The sequence below is a fragment of the Protopterus annectens genome, chromosome 9.part0 (assembly GCF_019279795.1).
Source record: "Protopterus annectens isolate FY-2018-M chromosome 9.part0, PAN1.0, whole genome shotgun sequence".
Classification (NCBI taxonomy): domain Eukaryota; kingdom Metazoa; phylum Chordata; order Ceratodontiformes; family Protopteridae; genus Protopterus; species Protopterus annectens.
In genome coordinates this window covers 850054398-850070142 of record NC_056743.1, presented here as the reverse complement: position 1 = coordinate 850070142, position 15745 = coordinate 850054398, and the positions used below count along the sequence as shown (strand labels likewise).

Below are 15745 nucleotides of genomic sequence, written 5' to 3'. Positions count from 1 at the left end.
AACAGCACAGCAGATTATACTAGTTCTGATCATGGTCATGGAGGAGCACAGCAGGTTATACTGCTGATCATGGAACAGCACAACAGATCACAGAGGTGCACAGCTGATTATATGAATGCAGCTTGTACTAGTAGAGGTTACGATGGGATAGAGCAGAATATAGGAGTACTGTTCATTGGTGAGCACAACATATTGTGCCACTATTGATCACCGAGGGTTACAGCAGATTATACTAGTGCAGTTTGTACTAATAGAGGTCACGATGGGACACAGCAGAATATAGGAGTACTGTTTATTAAGGAGCATAACAGACTATACTAGTACTGGTCATGGAGAGGCACTGCAGATTATACTAGTACTAATCATAGAGGAGTATGAAAGATTATAATAGTACTGTTCATGAAGCAACACAGTAGATTATATTAGTACTGATCAAAGAGGGGAAACCAGATTACACTAGTACTGGTCATGGAACAGCACATCAGATTTGACTAGTGGTTAACATGAAAGGGACAGCAGATTAAACTAGTACTGGTCATGGAGGGGAACAGCAGGTTATACTAGTGCTAGTTACAGACTAGCATAACAGATTATACCAGTACTAATCATGGAGGGGAACAGCAGATTATACTAGTACTGATCATGGAGGGGAACAGCAGGTTATACTAGTAGTAGTTACAGACTGGCATAGCAGATTATACCAGTACTGATCATGGATGGGCACATCAGGTTATAATACTTGTCACTGAGCAGAGAGAAAAAATGATGTGGACTCAGTTATTATCAGTGCTGCTATGTTTCTCCTACTGAGAAGAGTAATCAGCAGAGCTAACCCAGGTAGACTGACAGACCAACAGACATACATTGCAAATAGACAGATGCAAACATAAGCATCCTTACAACATTGCATGTTCCTCCTTAACTAGTAAAACAGAAAAAAATGGGGAGGGGGCAAGGCAAGACTTAAGCATAGATCTCTTTGTCCTTATGGTTAGTATCATTCAGCAGAACAAGGAAATGCCTGTTTTGTCAACCCATGTGCTGGAGAAATGAGCATCTGACTGTTAGTGGTGCCTCTGCCTAGGGACCAAGCTGGGATGAACTTTGTATGGACAGTTCTGCAGACTGGAGGGAATGGAGGCACCGAACAACCCCTAACATAAACCCTATCAAAAAAGACAACATATAGTTTACTACCACATAAACACACTCTATCAAAAAAGACAACATATAGTTTGCTACCTAATGTCAGAATTCTCCACACTATCAAAAAGACAACATATAGTTTGCTACCTAATGTCAGAATTCTGAGACAGATGGGCTGTTGCATCTGTGCTACACCCAGTTCAGTGCTTTGTTGTTCATTCAGTTAAAAAAACGTCCCTTCAGAGAGTCCTGTTGTTATCTTAATTCAAGTACAAGTCATGAGCAGTGTTCTAGCTTCTGTGAAGTTCTGACATGGACTGTCTGTTAACATAAAAAAGCCACATAGGCCCATCATTACCTTTTTCCTCTCTTGGAGTACATACTGAACAGATACAACCCTGCAGTGTACACATAATTAGTCAGACCATGTGCCATTTGTGTTTCTGACTCATCATTAGGGACATATGTGCAAAGGTGGTATGCTGACTGCTGTGTTCTAAGTCACCAGTGTGTGTTGCTTGTTTGTTATCCTACAACTAAAGTTGCAGTTATGTCATCAACGTGGATTTATTTCATTCCTGTTGATGACCTTAAGGCTGGAGTATCTTGACTGTTCCTGTTTGTGACTGCCATTTATAAAAATGTGTCCTGATTTTGGACATGACCTTAATTTGACTTGGCGTTTCTAATTGCTTACTCATTGCCATTTTAGTGCTAATTAGTGGTAAGGTCTAAAACAATAAACCTATTTATGGGTCTATAATATAATATTGAAGTTACCGAACATCGAATACAATATGGTCGATACCATATTATCGAAGTTCCATAACTTCGAAAAAAAAAATTTAAACATCAAATACTTACCCTACCGGGTTTAAGCAGGGGGACCAAGGCCCCTGCACCCCCCACATCCCCAGCTACTTAAATATGCCAACTCTGAGATCACACTTTAACGTAGTATGGTGTGGAAAGGGAAGATTTCCCTTTCCTACACTGTAGTGCAATCTCGCAGTTGACATATTTAAGTAGCGGGGGTGTGGGGGGTGCAGGGGGGCTTGCCCCCTGCCTACACTCGTTGTTTTTTTTTGTTCTACAAATATTTTTATTGTGTTTCGATTGTTTAATAGTTTGATGCATAAAGTTTGATGTTTATGCATTCGAACTATTAAACATTCAAGATTATAATATAGACCCCCTATTCATATACTTAGATACATTTTCGATTTCTTGTAACTTTACAACATTTGTATCAATTGTTCTTCAGATTTTTGCAATATCTGTTGGCTTGCTTAACTGATATATTTGACAGTTTACCTAGCTATGGATAATTCTAAACAGTTTTCATGTTGGATAGCTTTGAATTACTATTAGGTTTCCATTTATGATGTAATGTGATATGAGTTGCCATTTTGTTTTTTTCATTAACTGCTGGTATTGCTGCTGTAAGCTTTGCCTTTTAATGGCATCTCTAGATTTATTATTCATGATGTTCATGACTTTGGTTGATTACCAGGTTCAATTTATTCTTTAACTGTAACTTTATGTTTAACATTTTGGATTGCAGCCATAGTTTCCAGAGTGAATTCACTAGGGTTGTTGTTATGAAGTTCATTCTCAGCTTATTATTATTATTATTATTATTATTTTACTGCTGGATTATCCTATTTTCTACCAGACACTATTCTCCATTTATTTATCTTTTCTACTTCTGGATGATCACCTGGTCTGGATTAATTATTTCAGTATGTTTAAATTATGCTTTATCCTTCTAATCCAGACTCAGGCTTTAGAATAGTCGACTTACTGACTGACCAACTGCTTTCCCATCCCAGGCAACTGCATTTCTTTTTTTCTCCCTTCAAAATCTGGTAATGTTTTAACTTATGCATTACCTTGATTTTAATTAAATCGTACCTCATTGTTTACAAAGTCCGATTATAACTCATTTATTATTTCTGTAGTTCTTACAAATCAGATTGGTTTGATTATTTTTATGTTGCATTTGAATGTATCTAACATAATGCTAGCATTATTGCTTTTGCAAATGAACTATGGGGTCAAATTATAGTTTATGATATGAATCACCAGATAGCCTTCAAGCCTTTTGTTCATCCCTGGCTTCCTGTGAAATTTGTTTAATCACCCCTGACCTTCTAATCCCTCTCTTGCATTAGCAGTAGTGTGCTGTAGGGCTTGTGGCCTGGATCTCCTGGCCTCATGGTCTAGATGCCCATTCCACTTTGTTCAGCATGAGCCATGATACGATATAGAAACTCTGTGAACTTAGGAGGGTGGCTGAAGGATAAAATCAGTGGCACTGCAGCAGTATAGCCACCCATTGGTATACCGTACAGAGATTTCCCAGAAGACTTGGTCATTGTCATGTGACATCTCTCTGGCTGCTGTTTCCATGCTGCTGGGGAAGCTGGGCAGCCTATTCTGTCTCACCATGCAGCTGCCCTGTATTTTGCTCCAAACCTTGCCTCAGTCAGAATGAGAATTTTCCAAACTCACTTACATGGTTTGTGTCTAGGCCTGAGGAATGTTTGCTACCTTGGAAATTGTGTGAGATTTTCATTCATAATTATGGTGATTTTGTTTCTCTTGTTTCCAGTATTTATGTAACTATCAGTAGACTTGGTTCTTGCTTCACTAGGCTTGTGGTATGTTGTCTACATGTACTGGGTCCAATCCTTTACCAGATTGTTGCATTCTTACTTATGGGTGGAATATTTCCATCCATTTTGAAGGAGTCCTTAATTACTTAAGAAGACATTCTTAAGAAGGTGAAGTACATATAACTGGATTCAAACTTGAAGAAAAACAACTTCAGTGATTCATTACAATCTGTTATTTGGTCTAGAAATAATATGCAAACAGAACGAATAATGCCCTGTATTTTGAATTCCAAAGACATGCATCTGGAGTGTTTCTTTCTCCTTCCTCCTGAAACAGGGCTCTGTGGAACCTAGTCGGACATTCCCGGTCAACAAATGTTAAATAAATAAATTAAATAAATAAAATAATCTACTGATGAGGAACCAATGTTTATATTCACTTCTGATTCCAATAGACCTATCACCTGTATTTGATATAGTAGATCATGTGATACCAATGGACAATTTGTAACATTATTGTGATGTCATAGGGATAGTCTGGGACTGGTTTTGCTCCTGCCCTCCCAATGTATACAAGGTGTATTTTCAAGGGTTAATTCCCCCTTTTCGCATTCTCTTACCAGTGGCATACAGCATGAGTCCATTTTGCATCCCCTACTGCTCTCAGTGTATATACTTGCTTTGGCAGACAATGTTCAGGTGAAAGGTCAGCAGTATTGTTGCTATGCTGATGATATTCAGCTTTACCTCTTCTTCCTCCTGGAAGTCATGTCTGCTATAAACAAGTTAACATCACATTTTTAGTGCAGCCACGAATGGATGATCTATAACTGGATGAAGCTCAACACCTCAGAGAGAGTTTATGGCATTTTACAGGATTTGAATTCATCAGATTAATCCTATGACATTACCTATAATAGTAATAAACTGCAAATAATATAAAGAGTGTATAGTGGTAACTGCTGATGATACGCTGACACTGAAGGACCTACTATCAGCTGTCATCAAACCTTTCTGTTTCCATTTTAGAAACATTGACCTTATGAAGCACCTTATATTACCTGCATGCCTCCAAATGGTGGTGCATTTCACCAGTTTTGTTTCATTTAGACTACTACAACACCTGCAGCCAGGCCTGCAGGACTCACAACTCGATCACTTGTAGTTGGTGTAAAACTCTGCAGAGTGACTACTGATGCAGGGATCTTGATATCAGCATGTCGCACTGATACTGTGTATGCAGGGATCTTGATATCAGAATGTTGCACTGATGCTGGGATCTTGATATCAGCATTTCACACTCGTACTGTGTATGCAGGGATCTTGATATCAGTATGTCACATTTATACTGTGTATGCAGGGATATTGATATCAGTATGTCGCACTGATACTGTATATGCAGGGATCTTGATATCAGCATGTCACACTGATACTGTGTATGCAGGGATCTTGATATCAGAATGTTGCACTGATACTGGGATCTTGATATCAGCATTTCACACTGATACTGTGCATGCAGGGATCTTGATATCAGCATGTCGCATTTATACTGTGTATGCAGGGATCTTGATATCAGCATGTCGCACTGATACTGTGTATGCAGGGATCTTGATATCAGCATGTCACACTGATACTGTGTATGCAGGGATCTTGATATCAGCATGTCGCACTGATGTTGTGTATGCAGGATCTTGATATCAGTATGTCACACTGATACTGTGTATGCAGGGATCTTGATATCAGCTTGTTGCACTGATACTGTGTATGCAGGGATCTTGATATCAACTTGTTGCACTGATACTGTGTATGCAGGGATCTTGATATCAGTATGTCACACTGATACTGTGTATGCAGGGATCTTGATATCAACTTGTTGCACTGATACTGTGTATGCAGGGATCTTGATATCAGCATGTTACACTGATACTGTGTATGCAGGGATCTTGATATCAACATGTCGCACTGATACTGTGTATGCAGGGATTTTGATATCAGCATGTTGCACTGATACTGTGTATGCAGGGATCTTGATATCAGCATGTTGCACTGATATTGTGTATGCAGGGATCTTGATATCAGCATGTTGCACTGACACTGTGTATGCAGGGATCTTGATATCAGCATGTTGCACTGATCCTTTGTATGCAGGGATCTTGATATCAGCATGTCGCACTGATACTGTGTATGCAGGGATTTTGATATCAGCATGTCACACTGATACTGTGTATGCAGGGATCTTGATATCAGCATGTTGCACTGATACTGTGTATGCAGGGATCTTGATATCAGCATGTTGCACTGACACTGTGTATGCAGGGATCTTGATATCAGCATGTCACACTGACACTGTGTATGCAGGGATCTTAATATCAGCATGTTACACTGATACTGTGTATGCAGGATCTTGATATCAGCATGTTGCACTGAGACTGTGTAGTCTGCGCTAATTGTCAGTTGGATCTTATGTCACATATAAAGTTCTAGTCCTGATTTATGCAGTCATGTATGACTTCAGCCCTCCCTATCTTCAGGAATTGCTAGCCTGGTATCAGCTGCCCTGTGCTCTGTGCTTGGCCATTAGAGAGCTGTTGGTGATTGTAAAGGTTACTATGTTTTCTTGTTTACTAATTTTATTATTTGAGCAACAAGAAAAACATATTTATTTAGCAATTTTATCAATTTTATAATTTTTAGTATTTTCAGACTATTGATTTTATATTTAAGGATTGCCACTTGTGTTTCACTATTTTCCTTAAGGAATCCAACTCCCAGTTCCATTTTTTTAACAACAGCTCAGAAGATATTTTAAAATTTACTAATCAGCACTTTCCAGATGTTCTTCGTGTTTCACTGTTGCAGTCATCACATTTGGGTTATCCCTGCCAGGGTAGCCCTCGGCCGGCCCGAATACCAGAGGCTTAGTATTTCTGCATCAGTTGCTGTCGCTTCAGGACTGATGTCAGATCGTCAGTAGTATAAAGTAAGGCAGCTGACCCCATTACATCAGTCTTTCTTGCCATGGAGCCTGAAGCAGAAGCAGGTCAGCCACTACCTGAGTTTCATCTTCCGAATTAAAGCTGAAGTCTTCTAAAGCTAAGTACCCCATTGGGGATCTTTTTTTCTTGCACTAACCGATGACAGAAAAAGTTAACAATTGTCTCACCTGTGGAAAGCAAATACCACACTGAGACTTTCATTCTTACTGCATCACTTGCTTCGGCCCAGACCACGACGTCCCTCACTGTCGCCTTTGTGCTTTGTTCAATGCCAGAACTATACATCATCGGGCCCTTATTGAAGCTAGATATTTTCGCTTACAGTCCTCGAATTCCGATATGGCTTGGTAAGCCATCTGACAGCAGATTTTCCAAAAAAACGTAAGGATAAAGACAGAGACAGGCCGCACAGGTCCAAACCTACCGATGATGCTTCCATTAAGCTGGTCAGTTCTCCGGTCCTCAGTGAGGTGCTTTTGCAGCCCCTGATGCCCACTTCTGTGGATTCGCAGACTGCTACTTAGACCCTTTTCAGAGGGCAGTATGCTGCAAAACTCTTCTTCGACTAAGGATCCTGTGGTTGTCTTTCTCTTGGATGGGTCCGGAGCCACTGAGCAGGCACCGGCTTCTGAGGAAGTACTTCACACTACCGATTCTCGACACAAACTGATGACTTCTTTCACATCTACCATTCTTTCAGAAACTACTGAGTTTCTAAGGCCCATGGTACTACCCACACCCACGAAACCGATGACCCAATCTCAGGCACCTGCTTCCTTGCCTCAGTCTCAAATACTTAAAATAGCAGAAGACCTTATCATGCTGATCTGGGGAAGCTAAGTTACCCCTTCCAAAAGAAAAAGAGATCTGTCCCCAGTAGTTTTGTCTGAACAGGAGTGTGATGAGTCTGATGCATCTGAATATGAAGACATGCAACCCTTCTCTGCTTATGAGGATTCTGATGCAGAGGATTACATTCCTTCAGCCTCTCCACCTGTGGACTTTTCATTTGGGGAAACCCTTCATACCTTAAGGGAGCATTTCCAATGGGAATGTCAGGACTACCTTCAGTCTAGAAAGAGACTCAGAGAATTCTTAGATCTTCCACAGCACAGACCCCTGGCCATTCATGACTCACACAAATTTATTTTCAAAAATCCTACTGCTGACCCTGAGGTAATTTCTCAATGGCCTAAAGGAATTAAAGCAACCTCTGCTAAGAATCCCACCCCCTCAGACAGGGATTCCCGAGCACTAGACAGATGGGATAAAAAAGTATACACCTCTTCTACTCTTGCTATCAGAGCACTAAATTGCCAGTTCCATATGCTAAAATTTCAGCAACATACCATGGAACTCCTCAAACAAAAAGTGTCTTCCTTTCCTGCTTGTGGAGAATCTAAAGAGTTACATGAGTTAATGCATTCTGCAAGTCAAGTGACTAAGCACACCTTACACTGTGGTTTTAATGCCCTAGAAGCTTCTTGCAGGGCAGCAGTCACCAGTTCTGTCCTTAGAAGGCATGCATGGCTTAAGGAACAGCCCTTGCCAGACCATGTTAAATCTAAATTATTGGATGCACCCTTGCACAAAGACAACTTATTTGGCACTAGGGCAGAAGAGGACTTAAAAAAGATGGAAGAAAAAGCTAAATCTATGCAGACAGTTAAGGATTTCCTACAGGTCCAGCCACTCAGGTTCAGCAGGCATTGCCTCTTCAAGCACTGGTCCTTTCCTGCTCCCACCAGGTCAGTTCAACCCAGACCCTGGGGAAGCAGACCCCCCCCCCCCAAACAGCAGCCACAGGGAATGCAGAGATCAAAACAGCGGAATTCCTCCACTTCAAAACCAGGAAGTTTTAAGCCACTCCCTCATGGTAAGAACTCACAATGACTCTCCTCCCCCACCCCTCCCTCTGCCCACCTTCACTTACCCCTAGGAGGAAAAAACTCATTTCACATAAGCACCTGGGCCACCATTACCAATGATCACTAGGTCCTCAACATAGTGTCCCAGGGATCCAAATTTTCTTTCCACACTCTTCCAACCCCAAAAGGGTTCCCAGATCTGCCTCCAAACCAGTGGGCAGAGGTGCAAAAGCAAGTCCTTTCCCTGCTCTCTATGAGGGCAATAGAGCATGTTCCTGCAGAACAGAAAGGCCAAGATTTCTACTCCAGAGTTTTTCTGGTACCCAGAAAAGAGGGCACCTGCTGCCCCATCCTCGATCTATCCATTCTAAACACCTTCCTGGTTACACCAAAATTCAAAATGCTCACCCTCCAGCAACTGCTACCCATCTTTTCCAGGGATGCTTGGCTAGCCACCCTAGATCTAAAAGAGGCCTACCTCCACATTCCTATCAGGGAATCATGCAGGAAATATCTACGTTTCAGGGCAGGATCTCTGCACTTTCAGTTCTTTGCACTTCCCTTTGGCTTATCTACTGCTCCCAGAGTTTTCACAAAATGTCTGGCTCCCGCCATTGCATTTTGCAGACAAAGGAATATCCAAATTTACCCATACTTAGACTGCCTAATTCAAGTAGACAGCCAGGAAAAGCTGCTCAAGCACCTGGCCTTTGTAAAGTCCCTACTGACCTCCCTAGGGTACACTATCAAGGAAAAGAAATCCAAACTAGCACCCACCCAAAGGATTATATTCCTGGGAGCAAGCCTGGACACAGCATCCCAGAAGGCATTCCATACACCAGAAAAGCAAACTTACCTGACAGCCTACTTCTCTTTACTAGCCACCAGATCCCAGTTATCTGCAAGGAAAATCCTTCAAGCTCTGGGGTTCATGGCATCTTGCATTCTACTTATTCCATATGCCAGACTGCATATGAGGAAACTTCAATGGTACCTAAAAAGGCTTTGGTGTCAACACTCTCAAAACCTGGAAACTCTTATACCAATGATGCCTTGCCTAAGGAAAGATTTTCTTTGTTAGGCAGCAGCATGCTCCCACAACAAGGGACTACCTTTCTCACCACCCCCCCGGCACCCAGACCCTCATCACAGATGCATCATACTATGCTGGGGTGCACACCTGGATGGCAGGTGCATACAGGGCCAATGGAGCCCACAGCAAATCCATCTGTACATCAACCAAAAAGAGATGTTAGCTGTCCAGCACACATTGACAGTTTTCAGGACCCTTCTCTCCCCAGGGGCTCTCCTGATCAAAACAGACAACACCATTATGATGTGGTATATCAACAAGCAGGGAGGGACTCACTCCTACCCTCTATGCAGGCTGGCCATGACCCTTTGGCACACAGCCTCTCCCATACAACTCCACCTGTTAGCACAATTCTTGCCAGGTTCTCTAAACTTTTGGGCAGACCACTTAAGCAGAAATCTTCTGGACCCACACGGGTGGCAGCGAGACAAAAGAACCTTCACCCTAATAACTCAGAAATGGGGCACCCCAAAGGTCAACCTCTTTGCCTCCCACACCAACCATCAGCTCAGCAAGTTCTGCACCAGGGAGCATCAGTGCATGGCTTGGAAAGTGGATGCCCTATCCTTCCCCTGGGTCAGTCTATCGGTCTATGCCTTTCCTGCACTACCTCTCATCCCCAGGGTACTGCTCAAAATAAGGGAGGAAAAAGCAAAGACAATTCTTATTGCTCCAGACTGGCCTCGCCAGCACTGGTATCCACTGCTGCACAGCCTGTCCCCACTGCCACCATGGCATCTCACTCAGACCCCAACCCTCCTGACCTAGAGGGAAGGAGAATTCATGCATCCCCAATTGCAGACCCTCAGTTTGGCAGCCTGACTTATTCCCTGACCACTGATCAATCTGCCAACCTCAGTAAACAGGTTCTAGATGTTATACTTGAGGCCAGATGCCCTAGCACTTGAAAGTCTTATGCTGACAAATGGAAAAGGTTCTGCACCTGGATTCAGGTTAAAGGAGCCGATACGGCACAGCTCTCCCTACTTCTCATCCTGGATTACCTAGCTGACCTGCTAAACAATAGTCTATCTTTTTCCTCTATTAAAATTCATGCCTCTGCTTTCTCTGCTCATTTCCACACTGAGCAACCCCTTTTCTCACACCCTCTAATTAAACAATTTCTAAGAGGGGATAGCAACTTGAGGCCACCCAGAAGAGCACCTACCCCAGCTTGGGACCTTAACTTTATGTTAGAAAAGCTCACCCTGCTCCCCTTTGAACCAACATCTTCAGCAGAGTTAAAATTTCTCTCCTGGAAGACAGCTTTTCTTCTGGCCATCACTTCAACCAGAAGAGTCTCTGAGTTACAAGCTCTCATTGCTGTGGAGCCCTTCATCATCTTCCATGTTAACAGGGTTTTCATCAGGACTAACCCGTCCTTCATGCCCAAAGTGGTGTCCAGTGTGGCTCTCAACCAATCCATTCATTTGCATGCCTTTTTCCCTAACCCACAAAACAAGGGGGAAGGATCCTTCACTCTCTAGATGTGCACAGACAGCTCAGATTCTATCTAGACAGGACTAAATCATTCAGAAAGTCTGATCAATTACTGGTTAGCTTTACTGCAGGGGCAGAGGGCAAAGCCATCTCCAAACAATTTCCAAATGGATAGCACACTGCATCCATTTCTGTTACAAGCAACATGGAAAACCTCCCACTAAGGGAGTCAGGACTCACTCCACCAGAGCAGCCTCCAACTCTGCAGCTTTCCTCAGAGGAGTCCCCACCAGGGACATCCTGCAGGCTGCCACCTGGACATCTGTTCACACTTTCCCCAAGCATTGCCATCTGCCTGTCTTCTCCAAATCCAGGCCAGGCTTTGCCACTGCAGTCTTGCAGGGCATCCTAGCCAGCCCCTGGTCTCCTTGACTGCCTCCACCCTTTTTCTCAGCTTTGGGAATCAACCCAAATGTGATGACTGCAACAGTGAAATGAAGAAAGTACAGTTGTGTACACTTACCGTAAATGTAGATGTTCGAGTGTATTCACTGTTGGAGTCCTGATTTCCCTCCCTCCATCCCCTTCTTCTTTCTCTCTCTCTCCTTACAAGGAATATTTTGGTATTTTCTTCCTACTGGTGGGGCTCTTCCACCATAAACTGGCTCCCACTTGGGGACTCCTCACAGTTAGGGCCGGCCGAGGGCTACCCTGGCAGGGATAACCCAAATGTGATGACTGCAACAGTGAATACACTCGAACATCTACATTTATGGTAAGTGTACACAACTGTACTATGTGAGAGTGTTCAATCTCGCCGTTTGTTCTTACACATGGGTGTCAGAGCCGATCCTTGGCTCCGAGTCGGCCGCTTAGCAAAGCTCTGCATCTAGGAGAAGCTCAAGACCAACCTACCTTCCACAATTCCCTCTGCCTCTACCTCAGATCTAGTTTGCTGCTGCAACTGATCGCATCGAAATTGAAGAGCTCTGACCAACTTTGGGAGATAAGCTAAATTCTTACCTCTTTTTCTTGTAAAATCGGATCTTTTTGGGATCTTAAATTTAGTGTGTGTGTGTGTGTGTGTGTGTGTGTGGGTCTGGTTATCCATTTGGCTACTCTCTTATATATATATATATATATATATATATATATATATATATATATATATATATATATAGTTTAGTTTACCTTAGGGCCTACCCCACCTACTTACTGGATTAAGATTGATATTGCAATTTTTATTGCTGTGTTTGTGGACTTGCATTTAATCATTTTGACAAGTGTTTTTTTGATATTGGTACATTTTTTCCTCACAGGATATCTGAAAAAGCCAAGTCGGGATTCAAGAGTTGTCAGTGTGGGCAAAAGATGTCTGTCACTGACAACCATAGCTCCTGTGTCTACTGTCTTGGCCCTCTCCATCTACAAGAAGACTGTTCTATTTGTCATTTTTTTAGTGGAAAGGTCATGACAGATAGCCGCAGGAAGCTGATGGATAGAGGTCTTTTGAAGCCTGCCTTCCAAGAGGCGCTTGACAAGTCAGCCCAGGCTTCTAAGTCCTCAAAGGAGTCGAAGACATCAGAGCCCATGTCATCGGCTCCGAGTTCTTCATTTAAGGTTCGTTCACCGGTTCCACAGGCTTCGGGGCCGAGTGTCGAACTTCTTACTGTGACCGAGCCTCGAGTCTTGGGACCGGTGTCGGAGCTTCCACCTCCTGCTATATTGAGGTCGGTACCATCCTCGGTTCCTTCGACCCGATCTTCCAGGCCCCTCTTCGACACCGACGTAGATCATGTGGTGCAGAAGTTAATGGAGAACACGGCCCTGTCCAAGCTCATTTCAGTCTCCTCCCAATTGGTGTCGAGACTCGAAGGCCTTCCCTTATCTCCATCTGATCCTCCTCCGAGGCCTACTCAGCTTTCGGAGCCGGGGGATGTTGATTTGATGATAGTGGAGCCCTTGGTGCTGGAACCGTCCCTTCCTCGGTCGGCACCATTGACCTCGACTCCGTCGGAACCGTTAGCGGACTCACGGAGCCGACGATCTATCCTTGGCTCCGGGACTGAGAGTCGAACCAATCTTTCGGTGCCGACTCTCCCCCTCGGTGCCTCGGCATGGATCACTTCGGCTCCATCCTCGGGGTCGATGCCCTTGGCCTCCGCGTCGGAGATACTTCCGCATTCTTCGGAACCGGGGGATTCCTCGGCTTGGGGTCCGGGGGCCTTTGACCTCATGAGGAAGGTATTGTCTTCTCAGACAACCACGTCAGCAGAAGCAACTTCTCCCTCCCGTAAAGGTCCGTTGTCTACTTCTGCACCCACGACTACACATAAGCGTAGAGCACCAGTGTCTCAGCCACTCCCAGAGGGAGCCCCTTCTTCCTCGGAGGCCTCATCAGATGCCCCTCCTGATGACGTTCCGAGGAAAAAGTTGTGCAAGAGGAGGCACTTAGATTCTCCACAAGAATCTTTAACATCGGATACTGACTTAGATGAGTCAGAAGGGTCCCCAAAATCACCCTCAGAGGATGTCTCCTTTGCTGACATCCTGGAGATCCTGAAGCAGGGAGGTGATTGGCAGGCCCTACCCCCTTCTGAGGATGAGTCGGTTCTGCTGAAGGCATTTGGTGCTCGCCCTTCCTCCTCCTGGGTCACTCTGCCCTTTGTCGAGTTAATGGAGTTAATTGCTCGAAGGGCGTGGGAGGCACCTGACACAGTGGAGCCAGTTCCCAGGAACTAATATCAATCGAACACCCAACACAGGGCAAACCAAGAATAACCACAAGAAGAATACAGACCACTCCAAAACGAATCCACAGGAAGCCAGTAAGTTGTAGGAACAAAGCTTTAATATAGACTAAGCGCTTTCACCAAACAAACTGTGGCATCATCAGAGTCATATCTGCTACTCAGAAACACACAAGTTTCTCACTGAACTGTAAGACAAATACAGGGTCATTATCAAACGTACCCCTCTCCTTTTCTCCTTCACTAATACTCCCAACATCCTCAACCAAACCACCTTGTATATATATATTCCCCTATTTTGAGGAAGCATAGGGGTCAAGGTGGTTTGGTTGAGGATGTTGGGAGTATTAGTGAAGGAGAAAAGGAGAGGGGTACGTTTGATAATGACCCTGTATTTGTCTTACAATTCAGTGAGAAAGCCTCTGAAATGTGTGCTGTGATGAGAAGTTTATGGGATAATAGTTTGAGTATGGAATTAAAAACTATTATTGGATTCAAACCTTTGATTGTTCACAGTAAAGGGCCTAATTTGAAGAGCATTTTAGAAAGGAACCCCAAGTTTGTGAGGTCCATGATGGGTAAGTGTGGAGCATGTAGGGCATGTAGGTTCATAGCAGAAGGGCCCTATGTTTGTGTTGCCAATTTTGGACGCACCTTGACTTGTCCAGGGGTGTGTAATTGTAACAGTAAAAATGTCATTTATGTTGCTTCATGCATATCATGTGATGCATTTTATATTGGGATGACAACACGTAGGTTAAGGGATAGGGTGTTGGAGCATGTTAGAAGTGTGAGGAATAAAGATGTGCACAATGCCCTGCACCTGCATTCTGTTAAATGCCCTGGTTTCAAGAAATTCTTGTTTTTCATCATTGATCGGGTTGTTACTGAACAAGGTGGTGACATTGGGAACAGAGTAGCTCTTCTTGAATCTGAATGGCAGCTTAGGCTGAATGCACTCAAGCAACCAGGCTTGAATGATTGTATTTCATTAAAGCCTGTTTTGAGGCAGAAGTCTTATTTGATATGATATGCACAATCAATTGTATTTATATACATTTGTTTGTTTTGTTTATAAAATGTTGAAGGTAATAACGAATGATGTGTACGAATATGTATAGCATAGTTTTTTTATACTATGTGAATTTTACATATATATTATACATTTTACTTTTTATGTAGATACACAAGAATTAGGATATTATGGATGGGGTTCAAAGTAGTTTTTTAGTATTTTTTAATGTATGTGTTTTTTGTATTGTAAAGGGTATATATTATTTATATATATTTTTTATTATGTTTGTTTATTTACTCAATGTGGTTTGGTAGAATGTTAGCATTTGTTTAAGGGTTGATTGAGTGATTAACTTTTTAATTATTGGATTATTGGTTTGTAATTAGTGAATATTTAAACTTGTGTGTTTCTGAGTAGCAGATATGACTCTGATGATGCCACAGTTTGTTTGGTGAAAGCGCTTAGTCTATATTAAAGCTTTGTTCCTACAACTTACTGGCTTCCTGTGGATTAATTTTGGAGTGGTCTGTATTCTTCGTGTGGTTATTACCAGTTCCCAGGAAACCTAACAAATACATAACTGCCCCTCAGGACAAGTCATACCTTACTAAGGGAGTTCCAGTGGACGCTATGGTGGTGGCCGCAGCCACTAAAAAGGAGATGTCCGAATCTTCCTCGTCTGTCCATCCCCCTAACAGAGACTCTAGGACCATGGACAGATATGGGAAGCGCATTTTCAGTTCAGCGACTTTTTCCATGTGATTGCTGAACTACTTGACACACTTCACACGATTACAGAGGGATCTAGTCAAGGAGTTG

General features: G+C 43.0%; 1 protein-coding gene across 3 annotated transcripts in view; it reads left to right on the top strand.

Moving 5' to 3' along the window:
- LOC122811595 (zinc-binding protein A33-like) overlaps window positions 1–15745 on the top strand; it is a 231444-nt gene that overhangs the window by 166279 nt on the left and 49420 nt on the right. The window lies entirely within an intron of this gene.